This window comes from Meles meles, unplaced genomic scaffold (genome assembly GCF_922984935.1).
Source record: "Meles meles unplaced genomic scaffold, mMelMel3.1 paternal haplotype, whole genome shotgun sequence".
Classification (NCBI taxonomy): domain Eukaryota; kingdom Metazoa; phylum Chordata; class Mammalia; order Carnivora; family Mustelidae; genus Meles; species Meles meles.
Window position 1 is genome coordinate 110,650 of NW_025721186.1, and position 7,614 is coordinate 118,263.

Sequence of the window (7,614 nt, forward strand, 5' to 3'; positions counted from 1 at the left end):
TGTTTTTCAAAAGAAATTATAGAGCAACTAAGACCTGAGTGGTTTATATTTTTACTAGAGATTCTAGTATAAAACTCAAAATTTACGAAGTCTTTAATGATGTATGAATTAAAAGAATACAAAGCAGACCCACCACCAGGGACCAAACAGAAAGAAGCCACAAATCACTTACAGAGCACTCAGCACAGTGGAGATCATACAGACACATATTTCCTAAAATTCAAAACACTCTGAGTTGATGTCAGGTAATTTGTGTATAAGCAATTTTGCTTTAATAATATTGTGTTTAGGACCTAGAACTTAGTGATAAATGTCATCTATTATTAGTATTATTGTTACTATAATTATGTTCCTTTGTCTTCTAAAAGCTGATTTTTTAAGAAAACTACTAATCCTTGGATGGCAAAAAGCCTTCGTTATACATGAGAATACTCACAAATAAATAGTCTGGAGAGCGATACAGGGCAGTTTCTGAAGTCATGTCTAAATTCAGCAGAAAAGGGGTGCCTGGGTGGTGCTGTCTGCTAAGCGTCTGACTCTTGTTTTCAGCACAGGTCTTGATCTCATGGTCAGGAGATGGAGCTCCATGCTCTGTGGGGAGTCTGCTTGAGATTCTCTCTCCCTGTCCTTGTGCCTGTCCTGCTCGTGTGCTCTGTCTTTGTCTCTGTCTCTCTCAAATAAATAAAGAAATCTTTTAAAAAAATTTTAAATTAATTCAGCAGGAAAAAATGCCTTCATCGATTAGAGATTAGAGATAATTACCAAAGTTTGAGTACCATATCTGTTGTGTATATGCCCCCCACTCCTGACCACTCCCAGTACTAGACTTTAAGGTTCTCTAGCAGAGAAATTGTGCATACACACACACACACACACACACACACACACACACATGCACAGGTGTAGTCTTACACTGTTGTATTATTAATTCTTGGTCAATAGAACCTACTTCATAAATTTTAGACAAATTAAATGCATTGATGTGGAAACACTAAGAGATAGCTGAATAAATACTGGGTAAAATACAGGAAGTCTATGTCTGGAACCAGCTGGTAAAAGCAAGTATCTGTAACCTCAGATAAATTACTGAACTATCACAAGCCAGTGTTTATAAGAAGTTGGACAGGAGGATATCTAAGTCCTTTTGTAGCTCCAAAATCTATCATTTCATTGTCCCTTTCTTTTTATTTGGAGAAGACATTTGTGACCTATGTTAACTATATGTCAATATAGACATACTTCAAAAAAAAATAGGATCATGAGTAAGCTCTGAAGGTTTGATGTTTAATATAGTTAAGCATTGTGAAAATGTCAAACAGAATGGACCATGATAATGCCACGTGGCACAGAAGATTTTAAATGAGACCTGAACCCTGATTTGCTTTTTAGAGCTGAACCTCTCAAATCTGATTCTCCTTATTCTTTGACATTTGTCAGTGACCAATACTGATCATCTGCTTGATGATGCTTGAGCTAGAGGTTTATACTAGTGATTAGAAAGAGAGGAAAGTAACAGCTGTCAGAAATGTGACCAGAGAAAGGAAGGCATAGCCTAGAAAATGGGGCGGGGTTGCGGGGAGAAGGTAAAAATTCTAGTTTTTAGATGACATATGACATGGATCTGAGTATTTTACAGAGAAATCATAAAAATGTACAGAATTACTAAGCATGCAAATGTGAAATGTAATCTAATAAATGTCTTATCAAAGCAAAAAGACACAAAGCCTCATAATAATAAAATTTTTCATCCATTCTGACTATCTAGGCTAGAATCCAAAATAATACTTAATGTCCCATAAAAAAAGAGTACATAGACAACTGTTCCATGATAGTCAGACAGCAAGAAGGGTGAAATGTGAAAGCACTTGGGGCGGCTCTTCAGATGTCAATCTTCTAATTTCCTCAAAAGTCTCAAAAAAAGAACATTCAGGAAAGCACTAATTGGAAAAGCAAAATGAGGAGACATATGGACAGAGAAAGAGAACACATTATAACAGGCAGATATCTTCCACATATAAATAAACACGAAAGTATGTTCCTCTGTCTTAAAATTCTGTATATTATATTCCTCAGTGATGATCTGAATTTTTGAAGATAGCAACCTTAAATACGAATCTAGAGTTGCCCCATTCATAATTGTCTGTGAAATTTAGATGTTTCAAGTGTCTAATTTGGGGTGGTAGATGTTTAGCTATTAATTAAATAATCCCAGTAATGAAAGTCCCTCAAGCCATTTGAATAGGAAAGCTAATGTTGCTTTAAAAACTATTCCAAATTTTATTTATTTTTTTCAGCATAACAGTATTCATTCTTTTTGCACAACACCCAGTGCTCCATGCAAAACGTGCCCTCCCTATTACCCACCACCTGTTCCCCCAACCTCCCACCCCTGACCCTTCAAAACCAAAATGGGAAAAAAAAATTTAAAAAAAAAAAAATTCCAAATAAGGCAAGTGTTGACCACTTGAGAAGTCGAAGCTGAAAAATTCTTTTAATTGGGATCCAGCTAGAATGTTTTTTTTTTTCATCCTGAAATGGAAGAAACCCTAATTGCCAAACAAGAGGTGAATTATCCCAGACCAAAGTGGACCAATTGAATCAGATGGAATATCTTTCAGCTGGCACTTCCTTAAATTCTTTTACTGATATAAACAAAATCAGGCTAGTTCTGGCTCACCCTTAAGGACTTAGATCCTACATTGCCCCTTCCAGGAAATCATCTCTTAGGTACACACACCAGTCTGGGTTGAGAGCCCTTCATTACTGCCTGGATGTTCCTTGCAAATCTCTATCATACTTGTACTTTATTTGCCTTTTTCCCCAGCATCTGGATTATCTGGCACTTTATAAAAACAATGTAAAAAACCAACAAAAAGAAAATCTAATCAGTGTTGAATAAATGAATCAAGTCTTGAGTATAGGGTGTCAAAGTCTTGCAGAATAGCAGTACACTACTTTCATAGAATCTATGAATTAGAAATTCTAATTTCCTTGTTTTTAATGTAGATTCCCTAAGGTCCTTAAATTAATAGCTAAGGCTATTAACTTTTTGTTAAGCTTCAAATGTACTTTTGTTTTCATGCTTGCTCTCTGGTAGATGATAGATGACAGATGATAGATAATAGAAAGATAAATAGATAATAGATTTTTTTATTTATATTACTCATTTAATTTTCACAAAGCACAAAATTAACAGGGACATCCAAAGAGAAGCCTTGTTTGGCCCTTGCCTCATGATTAACCATAGGAAACATATTAAATCCATTTCTTCCTCATCTGTAAAGTGATACAGTTCAAATAACTGATTCAAGGGGAAGGCTTTCTTTTAGCTTTATAATTCTACAACACTGTACAATTAACTGGGCATATGATATCTACTAAAGAACCCATGGGGTGCCTGGGTGGCTCAGTTGGTTAAGCATCCATCTCTTGATTTCAACTCAGGTTATAATCTCAGGGTCATGGGATGGAGACCTGGGTCAGCAGGCTCTGTTCTTAGCGAGGAGTCTGCCTGCTTCTTCTCCCTATCCCTCTCTCTGATTCTACCCCCCTCACTCAAACTCATACACACATACACATACTCTCTCTCATCCCCTCTTTCTCAAATAAATAAATAAATAAATAAATAAATAAATTGATCTTTAAGAAAAAATAAACCATGTTAATTTGAACTACAGTAATTCAGAGTATGTCAGAATGCTGAGATAAAACCCGTTATATTGTTTTTTTGTTTGTTTTCTTTCTTAAGAAGAAGAGAAGGAGGGCTAAATAAATTAGCCACGTAAGAAAAAAGGTTGAGGGGGCGCCTAGGTGGCTTAGTGGATTGGGCCGCTGCCTTCGGCTCAGGTCATGATCTCAGGGTCCTGGGATCGAGCCCCGCATCAGGCTCTCTGCTCCGCGGGGAGCCTGCTTCCTCCTCTCTCTCTGCCTACTTGTGATGTCTCTCTCTGTCAAATAAATAAATAAAATCTTTAAAAAAAATTTAAAAAAAAAAAAAGAAAAAAGGTTGAGGGCACCTCTACTCTGCAAACTGGTCTTTAAGTCCTTTAGAAGTACTTACTGACTTCAAAAATGTAATTGCAATATATGAAGGGTTGACACCGTTCAGACTAGTATTTTGATGAGCTAATTAGGGATCATCCTTATCTATTAATTAAAACTGCACTAGACAATGTCTGAATAGTTACAATAGTTGCAATTATTATACTTCTTAAAGGGATTAAAACCAAAGCAAGTATTCACCAATTTAATTACTTTTCCTTTCAATTCATTCATATTAGGAATGTCTGAATATGTCTATGTTAAAGAAAGTTATTTTGGAAATTATAGCTGCATTAAATAAATTACAAGAATTTTGATAGAATGCCCACTAGATCCAAATTTCAGGACTGCAATAAAAACAGCATTAGGTATGCAATCCTTATTCCCCATAGTTTAAGAATAAACTTAAACTTGTGTGATTTAAGTCTGTCTACACAAATCCATTCATAGTAGTTTGTTGAGTTAAAATATTCTCTATGAAATGAGTGAATAAAGCATTTCAAATCAATAATCATGCACTGAGGGCTAACATATGCTGGGTCCTGTGATAGCATAATGTATGGGGAATTAATTTTTTGGAATTTACAACTAAGCAGTTATACAAGAAAACATGATATAAAGTATGATAACTAAATTACTTTAAGAGATATATGAAAACAAGCTCCATGAGTTTCAAACAGGAAAGATCATCTCTCTCTGCCAGAAAAAAGAAGGGGAAACCAATTCTTATTGCCATGTGCTAAGCTGTTCTACCGTTTCCCATGTGCTGCTTCCTTAATTTGCACATCAACTCCTCAAATAATATTTTAGTGTTGAAATGCGGAATACATGTAAAATATGATCAGATGGAAAGAATAATAATAAAAAGAAGAAATAGTAATAGCTTTCTAACAATAAAAGACAGGAATAAGGAACAGGCATGAAAACTCAGAAAGGAACCAATTTGAATATTTAATTGGGAAGGTCCCATAATGAGAAAAGGAAGAGGAATAAATGCACTGGCATTTATTCGTGTGGAAAGCACAGACAGGGAAAATTTGCTCTAATCTAAACTGGCCAGTGTGGTATGTAACTGGAAAACAAGTATAGGGGGTCTTGCTTGGTTTTCCTGATTAAGGGTTACAGGTAAGCATGGTGACAAATGAATATATGAGGTGCTGTGTGATGGATGGGTTTCAAAAGCTGTGCCTAGTTGACTTACTTGGCAGCTGGAAGTGAAGTAGGGTCATTGTTGTGTTTTCATTCTAAGTAGAATTTTTATATTATGGATAAGGGCATCAGAGACTTGAGAAATTGTTAATTAGGGCTGACTATTTTGGAAGCCTAGAGGGGGAAAGAAAAGATGATCTCTCTGTAAAAGAGGTGAAAACATTGAGATTGAAAAGACCCAAATGTGGATATCTTCAAGCTGTCTGCCCTAACCTAAGAGATTTCCATATGGACCGCCCCAAAACAGCAGAAAGGGCTTGGCTAAAGTGGAGGAGCAAGTTGAGTTTCCATTCACCGCTTAGTGGTGACAGTGATTAATGCTGTGATCAAAGCAAGATCTCATGAAAGAGAGGCTCGTCAAACCAGATCAAAGAGTACCTTAATACCCAGGTATTTCTCTCAGATTAGGCAGAAACTCAGATCTCGGAGTTTCAAATGTGAGAAGTATGTACTGCAGACAAGAGATACTGGTCAGAAAACATTGTCCTGTGTAGTAGATAGTATGTGGATATAGTCCTAAACAGGCAGCCCTCAGTAAGCAGGGAAGAGAAAAACAAGGGCTAAGCTACTCACTCCATGGAAGAAATGGTAAGAAAGTCCAACAACTGACACCCTACCTATAAGTTTAAAAAAAAAAAAATGCTCAGACGTATTAAAAGGCTCAAGATGAAGGATGATTTAAGATTCAAACCCAGATCTCTATTTCAAAGTTCATGTTCTTTCCACTAACTGTGTACTCCTTTATGGAGCAGTTAGAACTTAAGCCACTGGAGAGCATTTGCACAGATGGAAAGACATCAAGGTAGAAGAATCAGGAGCAAAAGATTGGCCAGAAAATGAGCTATGGCTAAGAAACATAACCTTTATTTTTCAAGAGTACACTGTATTTTGTGACTCATCACTCAAATAGATAATGAGATTAAGCCATTAAAAAAAATAAGGGGTGCCTGGGTGGCTCAGTGGGTTAAAGCCTCTGCCTTCCGCTCAGGTCATGATCCCAGGGTCCTGGGATCCAGCCCCATGTAGGGCTCTCTGCTCCACGGGGAGCCTGCTTCCCCTCTCTCTCTCTCTGCCTGCCTCTCTGCCTACTTATGATCCCTGCCTATCAAATAAATAAATAAAATCTTTAAAAAAAAAAATGAATTTCTATGCAAGGGACAAACTCATAGGAAAACAGACCTCTGAGGATGTAGAGGAAGGATGTAACTACAAGAAGATAGAAAGAGGTCAATAAAGGAACTTTTCAGAGTGAAGAGAACATCTTCATTAGGCAGTATCATGGAAACCAAAGAAGAAAATCTGGTCATTTTTAAAATGCCTAACTTCATAGTCAGAAAATTACTTACTAATAGAGAAGTATGTGACCCTTTTACTTCTCTTTGTTCTTTTCAACCATTCAGGTCTCCAGGCAATTTTCTCCTTCATTCTCTTCTCATTACATGGATCACTTTCCAAATGTTGATTTGGTAGGGAAGAGCATATAGTATTTATCAGCATTTGAACTTAGAAAGAGAACCTAAAACATTCTGTTTTCACTAATGCAGATGAATTTAAGAGAATAGCTTGTTTGTTTATTTGCTTGATAAATGATTGATACCAAACAGGACACTGGAAAAAAATAATATTTAATTTATAACTACAGGTCCCTGGGTCTGGGAAGTCCTGTTTTGCCCCCAAGCTTATTATTATAGATGGCCAGTAATATTTCCAACTGCCACTGGTTTGAATTTAGGCATAAATTCTTTTTTTTTTTCAAGATTTTATTTATTTGATAGAAAGTGAGAGAAAACAAGCACAGGAGCAAGAGAGGGAGATGCAGGCTCCCCTCTGAACAGCGAGCGCAATGTGAGGCTCCATCCCAGTACTCTGGGATCATGACCTGAGCAGAAGGTGAACACTTAATCAACTGAACGACCCAGGCACCTCTAGGCATAAATTCTTTGATGAGACTAGGTTTCTTTTAAATAAGCATTTACTGTGTACTCTGGAGTTTCACTACTTAAAGAAATTAAGCTTAGTCCCAATCACTACCCTTATTTTTTCTGAGTAGTTTCTGGTTTTTCCAAATAATATTCAGTAGGCAACTCAATTATAGGATATGGTTCTGTTTCCTGGTTACTCTTAGTCAATACCTGAGTGAAAGAAGTGTATCCTTATCTTGCTACTGTTTAACACTAGTCTTTTATTTGGTAACAGACTAGCCTATTGTTTGGCAAAGGCTTTGTAAAATAAATGACAGAAAGCCACTTAGCCTTGTAGTGTTCAATGAAATTTCCAGAGCTCCTTGAACCTTGTTTGTAAATTATTGTCTTTATGTCACTTGCTTTCACATAAATGCAAGAGTTTCTTGTTTAAACCTTAGAA